Source organism: Vulpes vulpes, chromosome 4 (assembly GCF_048418805.1).
Source record: "Vulpes vulpes isolate BD-2025 chromosome 4, VulVul3, whole genome shotgun sequence".
NCBI classification, from domain to species: Eukaryota; Metazoa; Chordata; class Mammalia; order Carnivora; family Canidae; genus Vulpes; species Vulpes vulpes.
In genome coordinates, this window is record NC_132783.1 from 23009921 (window position 1) to 23033299 (window position 23379).

General features: G+C 38.9%; 1 long non-coding RNA gene across 2 annotated transcripts in view; it reads right to left on the reverse strand.

The window, feature by feature from the left end:
* Positions 1–387: 387 nt before the first annotated feature.
* LOC140598533 (uncharacterized) overlaps positions 388–23379 on the reverse strand; it is a 45599-nt gene continuing 22607 nt past the window's right edge. Inside the window, exons 2-4 of one of the 2 annotated variants that reach the window (XR_012000971.1) lie at positions 17146–17987; positions 7425–10210; positions 388–958 (exon numbers count right to left, since the gene is read on the reverse strand). This is a non-coding gene — a long non-coding RNA (uncharacterized lncRNA). Of the gene's footprint in view, positions 959–7204; positions 7264–7424; positions 10211–17145; positions 17988–23379 lie in introns of those variants that run through there. The other variant, XR_012000970.1, reaches the window with a different exon arrangement.

A 23379-nucleotide genomic window follows, 5' to 3' on the forward strand; every position in this document is an offset into this window, starting at 1 on the left:
TCTTCATATAACTCATCTATAATAAGGATATTACATATTCTCCAAATGTAATGCATTCACGTTAACTGGTGATAAATTGAGATGTTCATTCTTAATGTCTGGTTGGAAACTAGTCCCAAATTTTAAAAATTGCTGTTTAAGGAAATAAATCTTCTATAGAAAAATGTATTTTTATAGCATACTTGTAATTCATTCCATGAATGGGGCAGATGGGGCTAGTTGTAATCATCAACTCAACTAAGTGCCTTTTATTTGCTGAGATTGGGTCTCATGTCTATAATATAAAAATGTGTTCTAACACATTTGTTAGTTGTTTGTCTCAACTTTTAGTGGAAAAAAAGGTGATCGGTGTTGGGTTTAAATTATGAAAACATTTCAGACTTAAACTGCAATTGAAAAATATATTCTTTTTTTAAACTTTATTTTTTAGAGCAATGTAAGCTTCACAGCAGGACTGGGAGGATCATGGAGATTTTCCACACATTGCCCACTGACACACACACGTGGCCTCCTGCATTATCAGCATCACTCACTAGGTAGTGCATTTGTTACCAATGATGAATCTACATTGAACATCAAAATCACCCAGAGTCCAGAATTAACCTCGAGGTTAGTGCTTGCTGTTGTGCATTCCGTGGGCTTAGACAATCATATAATGACACTTATCCATCATTCTAAAATCATATAGAGTAGTTCCACTGCCCTAAACATGTGCTCTGTACATTTATCCTTTCTTCTGCCACTGTTGACATTTTTACTATTTCCATATTTTTACTTTTTCCAGAATATCATTTAGTCATAATCACGCAGTCTATAGTCTTTTCAACTGGTGTCATTCACTTCGTAATATGTACTTAGGGTCTCTCTGTGTCTTTTCATGGCTTGAAAGCTGATTTCCTCTTAGCACTGAATAAAATTCCCTTGTCAGATGTACCATAGTTATTTTTCCATTTACCTACTGAAAAAGAATAAAAAAATTAAAAAATGATGGATATCTTGGTTGTTACCAAGTTTTGGCAATTATGACTTAAAGATCTATGTGTATGTTTTTGTGTGGACACATTTAAAACTTTTCTGAGTAAATGCCAGGAAGAGTGGTTGCTGGATCAAATGGTGCGTTTAGTTTTATAAGAACCTGTCAAATTGCTTTCCAATATGGCTAGACCATTTTGCATCTCATCAGCAGTGTATGAGCATGTTCCCATTGGTTCACATCCTCACCAGCAATTAGTGTTGCCAGTGTTCCAGATTTTAGGAATTCTACTAGGTATTTTGTGGTATCTTCTGCATTTTTCTGTGGGCATATAATGTGGACTATTTTTCATATGCTTGTTTTATATCTGTATATATTTTAAGGTCTTTGGCCCATTATTTAATTGGTTGCAAATATTTTCTCCTGGTCTATACCTTGTCTTCTAATTCCCTTGACATTGAATTTCATTGAGCAAAAGCTTTTCATTTTAATGAAGTTCAGCTTATCAATTATTTCTTTCATGGGTTGTGTCTTGTGTTATATCAAAAAGGCATCACCATACCCAAGATTATCTAGGTGTTCTCCTATATTGTCTTCTAGTTCTATGACCCAGTTTTTTCTTTAAGAATTATTCTAACCACATATTTTATATAACCACTTTTTAAAAATATACCATTTATATAAGAGAAAAATGAATGACACAGTGTTTTTATATTAGATTATATTTAGATTTTTTGACTGTATAAATGGCCAGTTTCTTATAAGATAAAATATATTTGCACATCATTCTGAAAAATGGCTATTATAACTATTTTTAAATGAAAAAAAAAGATCTCATCTAATACAGTAAATTCTGTAGTACCATTGATACCACTGATAGAATCATCTTCATTTGGGGAAATAATTACTAATAATTCATAATCTTGTGTTGGAATAGCTCTCTTAGAAAAAGGATTATTTAACTATTTTATTAAAGGTTTCCTGGTCAAATGATGAGAGACTCTTTAACTCTGGGAAACAAACTGAGTGTTGCTGAAGGAAAGTGGGTGGGGAGGATAGGGTAACAGGGTGATGGGGATTAAGGAGGGCATGGGATGTGATGAGCATTGGGTGTTATACTAGATGTTGCAAATTTAATTTGTTTATTTTTAAGATTTTATTTATTTATTTACTGAGAGAGAGAGAGAATGAGCAGAGGGAAGAGGCAGAGAGTGAGAAGCAGGCTCCTTGCTTGAGCAGGAATCCCTGATGTCGGGCTCAATCCCAGCGTCCCAGGATCATGACCTGAGCCCACCCAGACACTCCAGCAAATTGAATTCAAATTAAAAAAATCAAATAAAAGTTTCCTGGAATTTTGTGCTATGTTTTAGAAACTCCTCCTCCTGATTCCCTATCAATGGATTCACTTATTCACCCAGAAAATATTTACTCAGTACTTTCATAGACACAACAGGGGTTAATGGATATTTGTATTATGGATAAATGATTAAATAGAATGCAAATAAGAGTGACATGCATTCTTTCTTTGACAAATATTTACCTCTCAACTTTTAATTTTTAGCTCACTGATCCTTCATTGATGAAGTCTTTCATTTATTTAGCACTTACACTGGAATCTCGACCTGTAAGTTTTAGATACTAGATTTATATAAATAAGAGATAAGTATCCATTCTGCATATGGGTATTTTTTAAACAAAACAAAATTTTGAAAAGACAATCTTGTGCCCAAATCCTTTTCTAACCTAAAAGGGGGGGAGCAAATATGGTGGCAGGAGTTTATGGAACATCTCTTATTTCTTTCTATTTGTTTGTTTTCTCTGAGAAATGGAGAAGAATAAGAAGTCATAGACTCAGTAAGGATCGGTGAGGATGCATTATTAATTTGAGAAGAGGTCTGGCCTAGTCTTCCAGGAATGCAGAAGAGTGAACAGAATAGGAAAAATATATTGGGTGCCATTAAAGTCCTACTTGTGGTGAGACTCAAATGATCACAGAACTCACATGGTATGTGTTTTTCTTTAGCTGCATGAAACTTTGTGAGTTCAGATCCCAAGGAGGAGGAAATTTGTTTTAAACTAGGATTGTGATTATTCAAGCAAATGCTCTGAAGGGAGCATTGCATAACGGAGTTACAGGTACATGCCTGAAAGAAATTAAACCTTCCATGGAATTTAAGCTAGTAATATTGAAAAGGAAGGCACAAGGATGAGGTCATAAAGAACATCGAAAATGCAGTAGAAATGATGGACCGAAAGTCCAAGTGGGTCTGTGGCATTTTTGGAATTAGAGTACTAGAAGAAGTAAGCTGGAAAGATAGGAGCTGGTGATTGGTGAGCTGGGTTCTTAAGGCAGTGGAAATTAGTAATTACAAACATAGGCATGATTATGTGAGTAGCTGAAGCATGCTGAGAGCCAAATCCACTGGAGAGAAGGACATGGAGTCACTGAGTGAGACACCAGGATCAAAAGTCATCAATGTAGATAAAAAAATTATCAAGGATTTTGATAAGAATTGTGGTGTAAGTCTTCAAGGAATAAGAGGAAACACAAAGGAGTAATAAAAGGCTTATAAGTAGGGAGGAATATAGTGAGTGCAATACATATGGGTAATTCCTCAAGATTATTGTAAAAAACATGAAATTTTAGAAAGGAGGAGGGAGAGAGCCTGGTCACAGCAATGATTACAGGTCTTGTTACAATTCCTGAGCCTCCAGAGGAACAACTATGCCCCCACCCCCACCCACCTCTCCCCACCTCTTGCCTTCTGCGTTCCAGGCATTTGTGGGAAGAGGGCAATGGAGGACATAGCCTTCAATTGACAGGACTTTAGGGGAAGCGATGTCCTCAGTGGGGAGACACTTTCAAGTAGGGAAAAATATTGATAAGAACTTTGGGGTAGCAGTTAGAGATACAGGCAGGTTTAGCAAACCCTGATTGTGAATTCTGAACATCACTGTGCAACAGTGTCAGGATATAGACGTAGGAGTATCACCTAACAGAACGGGAATTTAAGACTGATGTTAACATATTTGGGGATTAGATCCGAGAAAGTCATTATGCAAATGTGAGAAATGAGGAAGATTTGTTTAATGCTGCAACATGCTCTGTTTGTGAGAAATAAATTTTTTCTTTTTTTAATAAATTAATTTTTATTGGTGTTCAACTTACCAACATACAGAAAAACACCCAGTGCTCATCCCGTCAAGTGTCCCCCTCAGTGCCCGTCACCCATTCGCCCCCACCCCCCGCCCTCCTCCCCTTCCACCACCCCTAGTTCATTTCCCAGAGTTAGGAGTCTTTATGTTCTGTATCCCTTTCTGATATTTCCTACCCATTTCTTCTCCTTTGCCTTCTACTCCCTTTCACTATTATCTATATTCCTCAAAAGAATGAGAACATATTATTTTTGTTCTTCTCTGACTTATTTCACTCAGCATAATACCCTCCAGTTCCATCCATGTTGAAGCAAATGGTGGGTATTTGTCGTTTCTAATGGCTGAGTAATATTCCATTGTATACATAGACCACATCTTCTTTATCCATTCATCTTTCGATGGAGACCGAGCTCCTTCCACAGTTTGGCTATTGTGGACATTGCTGCTAGAAATATCAGGGTGCAGGTGTCCTGGCGTTTCATTGCATCTGAATCTTTAGGGTAAATCCCTAACAGTGCAATTGCTGGGTCGTAGGGCAGGTCTATTTTTAACACTTTGAGGAACTCCACACAGTTTCCAGAGTGGCTGCACCAGTACATATTCCCACCAACAGTGTAAGAGGGTTCCCTTTTCTCCGCATCCTCTCCAACATTTGTTGTTTCCTGCCTTGTTAATTTTCCCCATTCTCACTGGTGTGAGGTGGGATCTCATTGTGGTTTTGATTTGTATTTCCCTGATGGCAAGTGATGCAGAGCATTGTCTCATGTGCATGTTGGCCATGTCCATGTCTTCCTCTGTGAGATTTCTCTTCATGTCTTTTGCCCATTTCATGATTGGATTGTTTGTTTCTTTGGTGTTGAGTTTAAGAAGTTCTTTATAGATCTTGGAAACTAGCCCTTTATCTGATACGTCATTTGCAAATATCTTCTCCCACTCTGTAGGTTGTCTTTTAGTTTTGTTGACTGTATCCATTGCTGTGCAAAAGCTTCTTATCTTGATGAAGTCCCAATAGTTCATTTTTGCTTTTGTTTCTTTTGCCTTTGTGGATGTATCTTGCAAGAAGTTACTGTGGCCAAGTTCGAAAAGGGTGTTGCCTGTGTTCTCCTCTAGGATTTTGATGGAATCTTGTCTCCATTTAGATCTTTCATCCATTTTGAGTTTATCTTTGTGTATGGTGCAAGAGAGTGGTCTAGTTTCATTCTTCTGCATGTGGATCTCCAATTTTCTCAACACCATTTATTGAAGAGACTGTCTTTCTTCCAATGGATAGTCTTTCCTATTTTATCGAATATTAGTTGACCATAAAGTTGAGGGTCCACTTCTGGATTCTCTATTCTGTTCCATTGATCTATGTGTCTGTTTTTGTGCCGATACCACACTGTCCTGATGACCACAGCTTTGTAGTACAACCTGAAATCTGGCATTGTTATGCCCCCAGATATGGTTCTCGTTTTTAAAATTCCCCTGGCTATTCGGGGTCTTTTCTGATTCCACACAAATCTGAAAATAATTTGTTCTAACTCTCTGAGGAAAGTCCATGGTACTTTGATAGGGATTGCATTAAACGTGTAAATTGCCCTGGGTAGCATTGACATTTTCACAATGTTAATTCTGCCAATCCATGAGCATGGACTATTTTTCCATCTCTTTGTGTCTTCCTCAATTTCTTTCAGAAGTGTTCTATAGTTTTTAGGGTATAGATCTTTTACCTCTTTGGTTAGGTTTATTCCTAGATATCTTATGATTTTGGGTGCAATTGTAAATGGGATTGACTCCTTAATTTCTCTTTCTTCAGTCTCATTATAAGTGGATAGAAATGCCATTGATTTCTGGGCATTGATTTTGTATCCTGCCACGCTACCAAATTCCTGTATGAGTTCTAACAATCTTGGGGTGGAGGCTTTTGGGTTTTCTGTGTAGATTATCATGTCATCGGTGAAGAGGGAGAGTTTGACTTCTTCTTTGCCATTTGAATGCCTTTAATATCTTTTTGTTGTCTGATTGCTGAGGCTAGGACTTCCAGTACTATGTTGAATAGCAGTGGTGAGAGTGGACATCCCTGTCTTGTTCCTGATCTTAGGGGAAAGGCTCCCAGTGCTTCCCCATGGAGAATGATATTTGCTGTGGGCTTTTCGTAGATGGCTTTTAAGATGTCGAGGAAAGTTCCCTCTATCTCAACACTCTGAAGTGTTTTGATCAGGAATGGATGCTGTATTTTGTCAAATGCTTTCTCTGCATCTAATGAGAGGGTCATATGGTTCTTGGTTTTTCTCTTGCTGATATGATGAGTCACACTGATTGTTTTACAAGTGTTGAACCAGCCTTGTGTCCCAGGGATAAATCCTACTTGGTCATGGTGAATAATTTTCTTAATGTGTTGTTGGATCCTATTGGCTAGTATCTTGTTGAGAATTTTTGCCTCCATGTTCATCAGGGATATTGGTCTATAATTCTCCTTTTTGGTGGGGTATTTATCTGGTTTCGGAATTAAGGTGATGTTGGCCTCATAGAACAAATTTGGAAGTACTCCATCTCTTTCTATCTTTCCAAACAGCTTTAGTAGAATAGGTATGGTTTCTTTTTTAAACGTTTGATACAATTCCCCAGGGAAGCCATCTTGCCCTGGACTTTTGTGTCTTGGAAGGTTTGTGATGACTGCTTCAATTTCCTCCCTGGTTATTGGCCTGTTCAGATTTGCTATTTCTTCCTGTTCCAGTTCTGGTAGTTTATGGCTTTCCATGCAGGGATCCCAATGTGGGACTCGATCCTGGGTCTCCACGATCAGGCCCTGGCCAAAGGCAGAGGCTAAACTGCTGAGCCACCCAGGGTGCCCTATTCATTTGTTTCTAATAGTGATTAAGAAAAAATCATTTTAAGATACATTGAGTACCACGTGCCAATTCAAAGTTACCATTGATGTTTTTTTTAAATTTCCAACTGATCTAGATACTGAAAAAGGAATCTGACAATATTCAGTTACCTGGCAAACAAAATACATATACATAAAATATACATAAAATATATATTACAAATAGAGACAGTCATATATATCAAAGGAAAGGCTAATTATCTAACTTTCTAAAAGTGAATTCCACATCATCAATTTGCCCAATGCAGTAACATCTTGTGGAGGCCTGTAAATGCAGCAAAAAGAAGTTTATTAGGTAATGGTGTCATTTCTGCATCTAGAGAACAATATGCTATCGGTGATCTAATTATTAATATTAAATTTAAACTAGAATATTAAAATTAAGTTAGAACTTTCATGTTATACGACAGGGAACTACAAACAAACCTTAAATGAATTTCCAAAACCCTGGTCCAGAAAGAGAAAAAAGAACAGGCAACTGAGAGGTTCAAAGAATTGAGAGAATCATCATGTGTACCTAAATCCAAAAAATAAATCATTTTAGTAACAAACTACTTGCAAAGCTCTTCCTTTGGACTGATAATTGATTCAAAAAAGTAAAGTACAGGAGAATGTTGATCTGTATCTCTGAATGACACACAAAAATCATGGTGGCTTACAGTTTTATTAGATTCAACATTTTGGTAGTAACATCTCATAGAGAATTCAGATTTACAGGCAAATTTGCACATACAAGAGCTTCTCTGAATGTCCTAGTTGTTAGGGTTTTTCAAACAAACTTAGGAAATGAAGATAAACAAGCCCAGAAAAATGTAGTAAGTAACCTGGCTGGAATGATTCAACAGGAAAACTGGAGATAGTGCCTTATGGTAGAGCTGCTACAGAGTATTCTCTTGAGGCGGGTGCTCTGCCAAAATCCTAATGCACCACAATGACCGTTTCTGAATTCATAAAGTATGGAAGGGTTGCCATATAGTGTTATATCCAACTGTCATGAAGTTTGAATGATTACCTGCATGCATATAGTCTTTAAAAAATACTATCATCAGTGTCATTACCTCTTTCCTTACTAGTAACCTACTCTTACCTCGCTAGTGTCTTAGCTGATTGGGAAGTTCCAACACAGGAATCAGTACATAGTGATGGAATCAGCCCCTATGCCAGAATAAAAACTCAGGTCTAGAGAAGAATAAGGAGAAAGACTGGACGATGGGCTTTAGAACTAGACTAGGAACTGACACTACTCTCTTACTTTCTGCCTATGTAGATATCCTTCCTTATCCCATGGGCCTCAATTTCCTCATCCATAAAGCAGAAAATAGAAAACTTATTTATGCCTTGGATCGTACTGCTATTTTCCAATAAGTGGCTAAGAACACATAAAAGAAACAACAATACCTCACATTGATATAGCACTTGGCAATTGTCTAAAAATATCACGTACTTTATCAGGCTTTCACCTTCTGAGAGATGGATGAAAAAGTCAAGTGCATTTCCAAGTACACTGGGTGGAGAGACTCTGCCTTGGAATCAGATAGACCTGACTTGGGATTCTGGTATACAACTTATTAGCAATGTATCCTCAGGAAAGGTTATCTTAACTTCATTTATTACCTTATCTACAAAATAGGATCAATAGCACCTACCTAAAAGAGTAATTCTGGATTAAAAAATTCAAAAAATATCAGGAAGGGAGACAGAACATAAAGACTCCTAACTCTGGGAAACGAACTAGGGGTGGTGGAAGGGGAGGAGGGCGGGGGGTGGGGGGATATGGGTGACGGGCACTGAGGGGGACACTTGACGGGATGAGCACTGGGTGTTTTTCTGTATGTTGGTAAATTGAACACCAATAAAAATTAATTTATTAAAAAAATTCAAAAAAATCTGGGTCCATCTCCCAGAAGAACACCTCCAAGCTGTGCACATTTTACCAATGGGAGAGTTGAGACTAAGTGATGATAAACAATTGTAAAGCTCACACTTAGCAAATCCTAGAGCCAGCCTATAACTAGAACCATGAGAAGAACAGGCGTAGTGAACTCAGGAGTGAAATAGAATGAGTTAATCTATATATAGCTTTCAATTTTCCTGGATAAAACATTTCTTAAAGGAGGCTAAAACAACCCAATGCGTTTGACAGCTAAATGGAATTTGTCCTCATATATTTCTTTTATTTCTTATGCTTACTTTTCAATGACTCACAAAACAATTTCCTTTCTTTGGCCAGACACCTATTATTAACTATGCTACCTCAATGTTATGTGCAGGAAGAAAACTTATATTCTGTTATGTACATCTGATATTAATATACTCATGAAATAGCCACTTATATGTCATATACAAAGTAAGAACACTTAATTAGGAGACAAGATTGTTCTTCTGGCTTTGGCTTTCCCATTTGGGCCCTTTCACCTTGGGCGAGTCTCATCATCTTTGAAACTCTTTCACTTAATCTGTAAAATGGTGTAGGTAGACTTTGTAATCTCATCCCTTTCAGAACTAGATTCAATCACAGGTGAAATAACATCTTTCCCAAGAGCTTTAATGACGTTAAAGAGAAATGCATATACAGGATGATGTGATCATTGCTGCCCCTCTCAGACCTCACCCTTTGAAAAGGACAGTTGGTATGGAATTAAGAAACACACTTAAGTGGGATATGACAGTGAAAAACTGGAATACACAATCTTGGAAGATTGGGGGAGGGGACTTCTCTGAAATTACACAGGATAATGTAAGCCACCATTTGATAAGCTTTTACCAATGGAACTGCTTCTGTATTGTGGCAATAGCTAGGACCAAATAAACTCACAATGCCTTCCAGTCTAATTCTTTCTGATTCCATCACTATCACAAAACATTTACTCCTGGATATCTAGATGTATCTACTTTTCAAACTTCCTATCTCCTTCCAACATCCAGCATCACTCACAAATCTCCAATTTCTCTGACAAGTTGCCCACTGTCCCTTTTCAAGTACCATACCCCACTAAGATTTCATATTCTCATGCATTTGAGGTTCAGTTCTGCTATTTCAAAACAGCAAATGTAACTATCTCTTGTTTTGTAAGGAAATATAGTCCCCACTGTGCACAAGTAAATATAACTCTAGAAAAGGCCATGCGTGATTTGGTATTTCAGCTGCACCTGTCTGTGACTTAACTTGGTTTCTCTTTACTTGCTGGGAGACTGTTGTCCACATGTGGATGCTGTTAAAAAAAAAAAAAACAAAACATGACTATGAAATTGGCAAAGGCATAATTTAGTGTATTGAAATGGTAGTAGATAGCGTCAGATTATCCAGCCAAATTGACTAATGACTAATCAATACAATAGGAAATAGTCTTCAAAATTCCTAAAGTTACAAACTGAAACTATACCAGTATGGACGAAAAAAGTTTGAACTCCCGCTCAATTATCAATAGAAGTAGGAGACAAGTGATAAAGGTGGAGAAAATAAAATATAATGAAGTAGGAAGTAAGAATTCCATATGTAATGTCCTTTCACTTAATTCTTCCTTACAAAGATCCTAATTCAATCTCAACCTGTATATTAACATCAGTTCTACAGAGTTCAAAATATAAAGCTGAAAAATATCAGGAAAAAATTATTTCCACAATAAAATTCACAAAATATATCCTTAATACTCCTCTAACAAAACAAAAAATCTTTAAAATGAACACTGGGTGTTTTCTGTATGTTGGCAAATTGAACACCAATGAAAAATAAATTTATTATTAAAACCTAAAAAAAGACCTGACTGTAACAGAGCATTGCATTCCTATTTATTTACTCCCATCCCAGGAGGGGGCACTGTACCAAGTTGTGATCTAGCCCAGAGTGGTGTGTGTGTATGAGGTGTGTACTGTATCAGGCTTGACCAAATGACTTGTACTGACACATGAAATGTGACTGGAAGCAAAGTGAATCATGTCCAAGAGAATGCTTTAAGAGTCGTCATGTTTGGGGGACTGTTCTTTCCCTTCTGCCAGAAAATGCATGTCTCTTGTAAGTGTTGTTCCCTTACACATCAAGTGGAACCAAATGCTGGAAAGAGTCACAGCCTCCTGTACCCCACACTTGCATGGACAAGAGCTAAATCTTTGTTGCTAGAAACCGCTAAGACTTTAAGGTTATTTGTTTGAGCAGTCTTCTTGGCAAAAGTTGACTGATACAATGACTTAAGCAAAATAATACTTTTTAAATTATTCCCTTGGTAAAAATGAAGCATCTTTTAATCAAGGAAATTTATGTGAAGCAGAAAAATGACAGGTGTATTCAAAAGAGTGAACTGTGCAAAATAAGTTAATTTCATATTTACGGCACACTCATCGGGTCCTATTAAAAAGTGAAGTTTCAAACAAATGTAAATGTTTCTTTTCTTTTCTTTTCTTTTAAAAAAGATTTATTTATTTATTTGTGAGAGAGAAAACAATGGAGGGGAAGAGGGAGAGCAAGAAGGAGAGAAGCAGATTCCCTGCTGAGTGTGGAATCCTACTCAGGGCTGGATCCCACAATCCATGAGATCATGACCTGAGGTGAAATCAGGAGTCAAATGCTTCACCAACTGAGCCATCCAGGTGACACTAAAATGGTCTCTGATGGTTTCTAATCACAGCTAATAATCAGCCACACAGCAAGGAAACAATTTAATAGGATTCCTAGGAATGGGATACTATATTAGACAAAAAAAACTAAGTCCATAAATAAAAAACAACAACCACAAATCACTAACATATATGCTATGTTTCTCTGAGGGGCTCAGGCAAAGACAGTAATCTTTAAAGTATCTTACAAAAAAAAAATCTGACATGGAAAAAAAGTCAACAGAAAAGACAAGAAGAATAAAAAGAAAAATCTGTTACACAGAAAACATGTGATCTGATCCTAGGAAACAGGTACTTTTCACAGGAAAAAAAAGGTATACCTCAACTATTTTACTTAGATAAATTACCAATCTCGACAGGCCAAGAAACTTTAGAATAAGATTATGTCACAGAGAACAGAGTGGCTATTTTATAGGCAAGCAATTAGAGAGCATATTGTGTTCCCAGAGCATTTTTGCTCTATTTTACATCAGAAGTTTTTTAACTGACCTCCACTTAACTCATTCCCAGATTTACCTGACACGGCATCAAGTCAGCTGAATGACGTCCAAAGCAAAGTCTTCTCAGTTGGCAGCCTGCTCTCTGCTTTACGGGCACACCTCTGTCCTCAGCCCTTGACTAGCATGCTTGTGTCGCGAGAGTCCCTTGTGTGTGTTCCCACATATGTTTATAACACTTGTACAAGATATTTTAATCGATAACTTAACCAAATATTACATAAACCAAAGATATACGAGTTAGAAAAAAATTCATTTGTTTCTAAGAAAATCAGCTGTATATTTTTAAAAAACACTCAAAGGTAAATCTGTAAAAAGAATTGTCAAGTTACAGAAGGAAAAAAAAGAGGAAAAAAACAAAAAAAGTTACAGAACGAAAGCAATTATAAAAGATGGGGGAAAATCATAAGTCTGGAAGGAGTTTATACTCCACTTGCTTTACAAGAAGGAGGCTTTACTCATATTACTTTAAAAATATCAAAACTAAAAAAAATAAAAAATAAAAAAAAATAAAAATAGCAAAACTGAATACTATAAGGAGTGGTTATAAAAAATATATATGGTTGCAAACTCTACTGAGAAAACCTATGCTCAGAATCATGAAGGCTTTGTTCATAAATTTTATTTTTTTTAAAAGATTTTGTTTATTAATTCATGAGATAGAGACAGAGACAGAGACACAGGCAGAGGGAGAAGTAGGCTCCATGCAGGGAGCCCGACGTGGGACTGGATCCCGGGTCTCCACTATCACGCCCTGGGCTGAAGGTGGCACTAAACTGCTGAGCCACCCAGGCTGCCCATAGTTTTAAAAATTAAAGAATCAATGTGTTCTCATTCATTTAGGGAATATATTTAGGGAATATAAATAATAGTGAAAGGGAATATAAGGGAAGGGAGAAGTAATGTGTGGGAAATATCAGAAAGGGAGACAGAACATAAAGACTCCTAACTCTGGGAAATGAACTAGGGGTGATGGAAGGGAAGGAGGGTGGGGGGTGGGGGTGAATGTGTGACGGGCACTGAGGGGGGCACTTGACGGCATGAGCACTGGGTGTTATTCTGTATGTTGGTAAATTGAACACCAATAAAAAATAAATTTATTATTTTAAAAAAGAATCAATGTATACTTACAAAACTTAAACTAAAATTAAATGGTTGAAATATCAGTTCTATTTTCCCTGCTAGCACAAACTTTTTCTATTACCTGACCACGTACCGGTCCATATCACATCAGAAAAGAGAATTTCAACCAAATTATTATATAACCAAGTTTGAGCAACAGATTCCCCACACATGCCTCCCTAACCAACTTTGCTATCCCTATCAAAGTATTTCCCACCCTGATCTGTATTTATTTAGATGCATCCCCCAACTGGGCTGCAAACTCCATGGGGGAAGGGATTATATCCTCAAATTACATATAAATTATCATTCCCCAAATATATATTATTCTCAATGGCAGGAGACTTCACTAAACACAGATTTCTCCTTCCCCTTGCCTCCTCCCTTCCCCAAAGATTCCTTGCTCCCAGAGGGCACGCACTACATCATATTCATCTATGTAGAAATCTCAGTACCTGACTCAACACCTTGCTCATGAGGGCCAGACACAAAGAACCCAATGGACTAAAAACTAAGAAAAATAACTGGCATTTTCCTGTAAATTAATAAGATGATAAAGGCAAGAATGTCATTCAGGAAAGTGGAACTTGCTAGAAAAAGGACTGAGGAATCAAGTTCCCATTCCCAACAAATTCTTAAGAAATCAAAAGTTAACCAATAATTGAGAGTATTTTAACCGACTGGAAATAAGAGGACAGAGTAGATAAGCAGATGTGCTTCCTGGAAAGAGAACCAGAATCAGGCCAAGCACACTCCACTCACATACCAAAAGTCAATTCAAAAACCTATGAGAGAAACCGAGTGTTCATTCAATGCATTTATTGTAGCACATCATGTGCACCATCCTGCAGGACCCCCCCACCCCCCACCACTCACAAGAAAGTCAATACCAGTTTCTGCTCTGTAGGACTTGACATGCTTTTGGTGGAAACAGAATAGGAACTGGTTAAATTACCATAAAAAGTAAAAGGGGCCAAGACAATTGCATGGAGAGCAGCAGCTATGGAAGTCTCAGAGGCAGTTTCACAACAGTGTTTGAGATTCACTCTGAACCTTGAAAACTAGGAAAGTTTGGGACAAGACAAGATTGAGAGGGAGTGGGTTTATTAAAATAGGGCAAACAATGTCAGCAAAGTCACAGTATTACCAAGCGTAGCTTAGATTATGGTAAGCAACAAACCTAGCTAGAACACTGGGTATTGCAGACAAGTTGTAGAAAAGGAGACTGAAAGAGCAGCTTCGATGTGTGGAGTGACTGAAAAGTCAGGCACAGATTCAACATGCCCTGCCTTTGGCTCAGCTCGTGATCCTGGAGTCCGGGGATCCAGCCCTGCATCAGGTTCTTTGCTCAGTAGGGTGCTTGCTTCTCCCTCGGCCTTTACCTGCCTTCATGTTCTCTCTCTCTTGCTGTTTCTAATAAATAAAAAAAATCTTTTAAAAAAATCTAAATATGCCTTGTCAATTGCAGCATTTGAAGAAAATTATAAGGCAACCTCCTCACCCTAATGAAATAGAAAAAAAAAAGACTAAAAAGTAGAAATCTATAATAAATTTTGTTCATTTGATCAATATGATGGTATATTTTATGTATCAACCTGACTGAATCATAGGGTGTCAGATATCTGGTCAAACATTATTCTGAGTGTATCCATGAGAATATATTCAAATGAGATTAAGATGTGAATTCATTGACTGACTATAGGAACTTGCTAGCCACAACATGGGTGGGCCTCATCCAATCAGCTCAAGGCCCAAACAGAACAAAAGACTAACCCTCCCCTGAGAATTCCTCCTGCCTGACTGCCTCCAAACTGGGACATTAGCTTTCTTCTGCCTTTGGACCTAAGTTGAAACACTGGTTGTGTCTCGAGCTTGAGAGTCTTTGACCTGAGCTATACCCTCAGTTCTCCTGGTTCTTAGGCCTTCAGACTCAAACTAGTACAGCACCAGCTCCCTTTGGTCTCCAGCTTGCTGGCTTACCCTGCGGATCTCAGAACTTGTCAGCCTCCATAACCACCTTAGCCAATTCTTACACTGAGATATATATATATATATATATACACACACACACACACACACACACACACATCCTATTGATTCTGCTTTTCCGGAGAGCCCAGACTAATACAATCAAACTTGAAATTTCAGATGTCTGTTATATTGCTACAATAGAATCTATCTGATGAAAAACTAAAGGACTCTTGATACACCTTCTAGTCAATGAAAACATGTTAACCTTGACCAAAATGTAACATTAAATAGCCTTCAGATAAGTTCAGAGCAATAGTCATTCAATATCAACCATTTTTAATTTTACTTCTTTTTATTTTAATGAAGAAAGAAATACTTCTTATATAGATAAACAATTCTTTTGAGAAAAAAAAATGAGCCTGTATGTGCAAGAGTAATGCTAGGACTAAGTATAACACAGTGAAATAAATAAAGCAGGCACAGTACCCAACCTCAAAGAGCTTACAGACTAGGTAGGGATAAGCCATTAATCAACCACCAAAGAAATGGAAAATAACCTGATGAATGCAAGGACAATGATGAACATGGTGCTACTGGAGTATATAATGGAGAGAGCTAATCTCATCTGGAGTTCAAGGATGGTTTCTTGGCCCTGTGATGACTGAACAGAGGAATCTAGCAAAGGAAAAAGAGAAAATGCAAATGTAGAGCAAGTGGAAGGCACTCAGACATTTAATAGCTGGGTAAAAAGCGTATAAGCTGCAAAAAAAATAGAACAAAAAAATGAGTGGCTAGGAGATGGTTCAGTGAAGTCAAGGAAGAGAGTGCTTTAAGAGGGAGGTATCTGTCATCTGTCAACAACCCCTAATGCCACTGGGCAGATCAGCAGAAGGAGCTCCAAAAAGCCTGCAGTGCTTTAGTGACACAAAGTGCATGGTGGCCTGAGAGAGTCACTAGAAAGCTCAGGGCAGAAGCCATCTCAGTGCGGGCAGAGGAGCACATTGGAGGTGAGAAAACTGGAGACCTAGAATATCCAAGCAAAGAGGGGATCCCTGACGAAAGGGGATGTAGAATCAAGAGGGAACAATTTTGAAAAGAAAAAGTCTGAATGTTTAATATCAATGACAATGATCATCAGTGTCAGAGGGTGAATATCAAATGAAGAGAGGGGATGCTCTACGTCCTAAGTGTTCATCAGAGGGGGTACACAGGCTTGTTCTTCAGAAAGAGGAGGGGACAGACACTTCTCTATGCCGGGAGGACGAAAACAGAATGAGTGCACCGATGAGTGAGTGTGAGTGTGTGCTGTCAGGAGCTGATGTGTCAGTGTTATTTACATTATCTTTCCAGTTGTTTACTGACATTCTAGGGTTAAAATTACCATAGGGTTTCCTATGGGATTCAGATGGTGTCAACAGAATTAAAAATCTTACGTGTGGCAAGGTACAAAGTATTTCAAGGGATTATTAAATGTCACTTTTGTGTACAATATGGCATTGGTCCTACCATGAATTGAAACAAAGCAAAATATATTTATAAAAGTTTAATATAGCATATAAATACCCAATAATGTGCATTTAAATTTAATAGAGAAAAAAATGAAGAAAGATCAGGAAAGCTGTTTACAAACACACTACATTCCAAAGTCTACAAATGGGCCCATGGAACTAAGTCGGGGAGGGAAAGCTCTCCAAAGCCTGCTTGGTTCCATGCTGTTGCTAGAGGAAGACTCAGGGAAACTGTCAGCAAGAATGACCATGCTCCTTTTTCTTTGCTTTTCCTTTCTGAAAAACAAAAAGAATGGGAGGGAGTGAGGGAGGGAGGGAGGGAGGGAGGGAGTGAGGAAGGAAGGAAGGAGGGAAGGAAGGAAGGAAGGAAGGAAGGAAGGAAGGAAGGAGAAAGAAAGAAGGAAAGCAAACCGATAGACAGACAGACATGTAACCCACCCCTAACTGTGCACAGCCATACATCACAGGACTTAGTTCACCAAAGGGAAAGACACAAGGAAATGTCACTGTCATCTCTGCCCACTGAGATGAATTAAATCAATCGCCCATTCAATCCTGCCTGAAGGAGGCAGCTGAGCTGGGGCGGGACCCTGAGGCTGTGTGTCCTGCCCCTGAACAAGGGGCCTGGGACGTGGCCTGGGCGCTGCTGCTCCTGCTGGCGCTGCTCCAGGCGCCTGTGGACAGCGCGTGCCTGCACGGATCTCTGCATGCAGAGAATTCGATGCCTCAGGAAACCACCAACAGGGAATGTCACTTCTGTGACCTCCAGCTCTAGGAGCCAGGCCACCAGCAGCTCCTGGAACCCGCTGACCAACCGCCATCTCCATCTCCAAGACGCGTGGCTACAGCCAGAATCCCAGCAGCTGGGGGCTGGGCCAACAGGATCTCCAGCAGCTCAGGGTCCCAGAACACAACCCAGGCGACACTGGCCTCGGAGACCATCCCCACGACAGTTCAGCCGCGGCCTTTTCTTATCAGTCACAATCACACCAGCTATTAGCTCTAAAGGAAATCCAGGATCCAGAGTGGATACTGGCAGCTCTCTGGGCGGTATTGTGCTGACACTGGGTGTCCCGTCGGTTCCTTACATCGGAGGCAGAAGGTATTATTCCAGAAGAGGCGTTCGATCACGAACCATTGGTGAACATGATGCCATCATCTAAGGAGGTCCAGGACCAGTGGAAGAAGACGGATACAGCCCTGTCAGATCATTTCGGTGATTCGGCCATGCACATAATATACAATGTGCTATATAAACATGTGGAGCGTCCTCCTGGTTCCTAAAGGGAAAACGGGTTTGGTTTGGGTTTTCTAAAGGAGTATTTGGAACATAGAGTTAATGCAATGGTTATAGTCACTTTTAAGAAATACACAGTAAGACAAGGCCTGCCCTTTCCTTGTATGGCACTGGTCACAGCAGGGGAGTGATCGGCAGACATGGTCCCCCATGGGTGCTGTGCCCCCCCCCACATACAAATAAGGCTCTCAGGATGCTGACAGAAACACCACACAGCAAAAATTATAGGAGTTCACCAGCTCGCAAGCATAACTTTAAAGCGTTGTGCCGGGTGCACTGCCCCCAGGGCCCAGTCAAACTAGCAATGATATCTGGGCTTTGCCCTGCTAGGGAGAGCCTGAACTTTCAATGAGAGGTAATCTAAGTATTTTTTTCCTCTGTGTATTTCACTAAATTGGAACACTGAACAGTGTTTTAAAGATTTGGTTAGGTTTTTGCTGATGTGAGACTAGTGTCACTACCAGAAATCGCTCTATTTCATATGGAACAGTTATTTTCTGTTTAGTGAATATTTTTAAGAGGTGTAAAGCTTTCTGCTCCTAGAATCGCTGAATGTCCTGTAAACTTCCCTAACCTAAGTTCCTGCTGTGATTTCCAAACCCACCCCACAAGCTAAGGCTGTGCCAGTCCATCCAGGGGCCGTAGGGCAGCACTACCTACACAACCCCTCAGGCTCCCACCTACATACCAAATGCTGCATTTTTGTGCACTGTTGATTTTACTCAGATTGGGGACATAGCATTTTTATACTACAAAAGCTTTGGAGTACATTTTTAAGGCTTTTAAAGATAAGCTTTTATTATTCTTCAGGCCACTGGTCTCCTAGGGGCAGGCACATGGCTGTATTATGGTATTAGAGAAAGCCCCATGTTGTAGGGACCCCAGGGCCAGTCAATGTAGTTCCTGTTACAAGCAGCCAAAACTCGTTCATGTTTGGTGAAAAAATGGTACTTAATCTGACTATATGACCATCCGACAGAGTGTTGCTATCTTAGTAAATTTCTGCTAATCCAGAAATGCACTAATATGTCCTAATGTCCCTCGTCTGCACTGCAAAGGATTTAAATGTGACTTGTGATCAGCTTTTGTGTTTCAGAGGATGCTAGGAATTTCTATGTAAAAGCATCACGTCTACGCACTGTGCATTAAGGCCTAGTCTGCTGAGGACCAGGTAACGCCGCAGGCCTGAGATGTGTATTGTAGAAGGAATCCAAGAAAGCCTGGGTGGGCAGAGTTGGTAACAGACCACATACTTGCCTGGTAGGAACCCCCACCGTTTCCATTTCTTTGTAGAATGAGGATGCGGGTGGGGGGTGTTTTCAATTTTACCTTTTTCATCTCTTGTGTTCTTTGTGCTTCCCGGCTTGAGGTCCATTAGAACCCCAGAGGCAGGGGATCCCTGGGTGGCGCATCAGTTTGGCGCCTGCCTTTGGCCCAGGGTGCGATCCTGGAGACCCGGGATCGAATCCCACGTTGGGCTCCCGGTGCATGGAGCCTGCTTCTCCCTCTGCCTGTGTCTCTGCCTCTCTATCTCTCTGTGACTATCATAAATAAATAAAAATTAAAAAAAAAAAGAACCCCGTAGGCAGCCGGATTCTGAGCACTCTGAGGATAGGGAACCACTTCATGTCCCTGAATACCTTTCCGGTGGCCTGAGGCCTGTCTTCTCCGTGTGGAAGCTGCATCGCTCACTTCCCAGGCCAACCACTGCTCCCCTAGTGCACATTTCACGGGCATAAACTCATTACCTAGTCCTGTTCACTGCGGCAAATACTCGCTTCTGTTCCCGCTGAGAAATGTATTCACTTGAAGATGCGTGAGAATCCAATCCAGGACTTTAGATAATCCAAAACATGAATCACTCCCATTCAGGTAAATGGGAGTTGACAATATATTCGTGAGAATTTTGTATTTTTAAGGAGAAAAATTTAAAGCAAATTCCTTTAACTCTTTTTTCCTTTTATTATAATGACCAGGTTTTGGTATTTAATTGTCACTGAGAACTATTTTTAGAATAAAATTTTGTTCTTCATCTAAAAATTAAAAAAAATAAAAAAGTAAATACCAACCTAAGAAATAATAGACACATCAGTCAGTTGATTATGCATTTAATTAAGAATAATACTCCTAACTCGGGGAAACGAACTAGGGGTGGTGGAAGGGGGGAGGAGGGCGGGTGTTGGAGGGGAATGGGTGACGGGCACTGAGGTGGACACTTGACGGGATGAGCACTGGGTGTTTTTCTGTATGTTGGTAAATTGAACACCAATAAAAATTAATTAAAAAAAAAAAGAATAATAGTGTTATAGTTTTGACATAAGTCAGCCATGATAATAATATATTTAATTACTTTTTAGACTCTTGTTAAACAAACTCCTGGGATCCCTGGGTGGCGCAGCGGTTTAGCGCCTGCCTTTGGCCCAGGGCACGATCCTGGAGACCCAGGATCGAATCCCACGTCGGGCTCCCAGTGCATGGAGCCTGCTTCTCCCTCTGCCTCTCTCTCTCTCTCTCTCTCTCTCTCTGTGACTATCATAAATAAATTAAAATAAAATAAAGTTTAAAAAAAAGAAAAAAAAAAACAAACTCCAAAAAAGGGAAGGCCACATTTTAGAACTCCTCTCCTTTTTTTAAGTTTATTTTTTATTGGTGTTCAATTTGTAAACATACAGAATAACACCCAGACTCATCCTGTCAAGTGCTCACCTCAGTGCCTGCCACTCAGTCACCCCCACCCCACGCCCACCTCCCCTTCCACCACCCCTAGTTCGTTTCCCAGAGTTAGGAGTTAGAACTCCTCTTCTATTCAACTCTGTACCCTCTTGATGCAATAAAGCACCACAAACAGTGGCCTACAACTCAGTAACTTATCTTCCTTTTTCTTTTCTCCAAGCAGTCTTTTTTTTTTTTTTTTTTTAGGCACAGGATTTCTTTTATTTTTGATTTTTTTAATAATAAATTTATTTTTTATTGGTGTTGAATTTGCCAACATACAGAATAACACCCAGTGCTCATCCCATCAAGTGCCCCCCTCAGTGCCCAGCACCCAGTCACCGCCCCCCCCCCCGCCCACCTCCCCTTCCACCACCCCTAGTTCATTTCCCAGAGTTAGGAGTCTTCATGTTCTGTCTCCCTTCCTGAGCAGTCTTTTTTGGATCATGTGAGATTTCCAAAGAGGGCTAAGGCACAATGAAGGATGACTAAAGTTCTAGGAAACATTTTTCCTAAGGTTCTAAGAAACATTTTTCTTAAGGTTCTGTGAGCTTGTTTCTCAAATTCTCATAATTTAATATACTTAGCTGAATACATCTTTATTGTGCAGGTTACATTCACTGAATTATATAAAGTATAAATATAAATCATAAAAATTTATATTACAAGACAAATTTTAAACCTTCTTTTGAATATTTTATTAATTCAATGATGCAATGTAGAACTTCACATTTTATTTTGTATGGCTAAGTAGTGGCTGAATCTTTTATGAGTATCCACTCATGTTACTAGATGGAATACATTTTTCTTGAATAAAAATCTCCCTAGAAACACAACTTTCCTTCATAAAGAACTAAATCTAGCTAATTCAAGTGTTTTATGTTATGTGCATTAAATTAACTTCACTTTGCAGCTTATTGACTATTTTTATACCAATCATTAAAAAATAATCTAATACTCATCATAAAATATATCCCCAATTTAAAAAAAAAAAGGCATTTTCTTCTTTATCTTCCTACACAAAGAAATCCTGTCTGGAAACAAGCAATATGTATGTTTAATTTTAGTTGTCTAGATATTAGATTTAACACTTAAAAGTGTTATATTCTTTTAATTTCCTCTTGTGATAAGTGATGTATTCATGTTATTTGCCTTACTGAATCTAACTCGAATGCCTCTTCTTTTCATCATAGTTTTTAGCAACAAAAGATTGTAAACTTTCTCCTTTTTAGTTTTTACCATATCTCTTCTTAAACCTGTGTATTTAATGCAATGTGGATTAATTTTAGAATACTAATCTTTCATTATTACATTTGTTAAGCATAATTTGAAAGAACCCTGCAGCAAATACCATCTTCGCATGAACCTTAGTCATTTCACTGCTCTATATCCAGGTTTCTGAGTAGTCCAGACAGGACTGCCAGGTTCTTAGTCAATGGGGTATCTTAATCGAAGGCTCTGATTATCTGTGGTAATAACCATAAAAAGATCTATGACCTAACAACAAGATGCTGTTGGCCACACAGTTATGTGGCTCAGAGATAAGCTACTTACACAGTAGACCAAAATGTGTACACACATACCAGTACATACTCAGCAATCCCAGGGTAAAAATGTAACACTTTGCCAGACCAAATACTTCCATGCACATGAACAGCAGACCAGAGTTCAAGTGGAAGAATTTGCTTTCTGTGACTTCCAAGGAAAGAGACATAAGCTTTCTTCCGAATTGAAAAGGCACACTGGACGAGGTGTACTGCATCAGGAGAGAAACGAAAGGGAACAGAGGAGGCCAGATCACCCAGCATTCACTGAGCCCCAACTGCCAGGGTGGGCAGTGAGAAAATAAACATAGCTGTTCTGTGTTCCTCAGTTCAGTTCTTGAGGAACTCAGTTCAGTGACAAAAACACATATATAAGTAAATCATTTCTCTAAGTGGGCCCATGGATATATTACTCTAGATTTCTATTCTAGAGGTATTGGGAAAATCTTAAACAATTCTGCTTCAAATTCACTTAAAATGTTAAATTAGAAATTAAATAGAATTTAATTTTCAATTAGTAATAATAATAACTTTAAATATAAAATTGAAGACTCAGCACTTTTCCTCCCAAAGAAGAATTTCACAGAATTCCTTTTTTAAATTCTATTTCATACTTTCAGTATCACCAATCCTGTTAACAAAGGCCGCAGCGCAGTTAGGAAACAAACACTCTAGCTTCTCCTTGGTTGATGCCTCAGCGGTAGGCTTTACTGCCCTACAAATTATGAAGGTGTAGGCTCACTGAAATGATTTCTAAAGACCCTACCTACTAACATCCAGCATTCCCCATTCGGAAAGGTAGCTGACTGCAGGCACAAGGTTGACTAAGAAACAATCAGCTGGCACAAAACCTGCTTCTCTTAAAAAGCTGAAAGCGGTTTAGCATAATAATAATGATCTTAAACCTATCTCTAAAGCTGCCAAACCACCATATCTAATAAAGGTCTCTGCACAGCACAACAAGATATCTTCCCTACAGGACATTTCTTACATTTATAAAGTCCTAGCAACCTTTCCAAAGAGAAGACAGGCCACCCAGCCATAGCCAGTACGATGGCCCCGGTAAACAATATTCAAGTGGCCTAAGTGAACACATGCTTCCCTGTGCATCCAACTGAG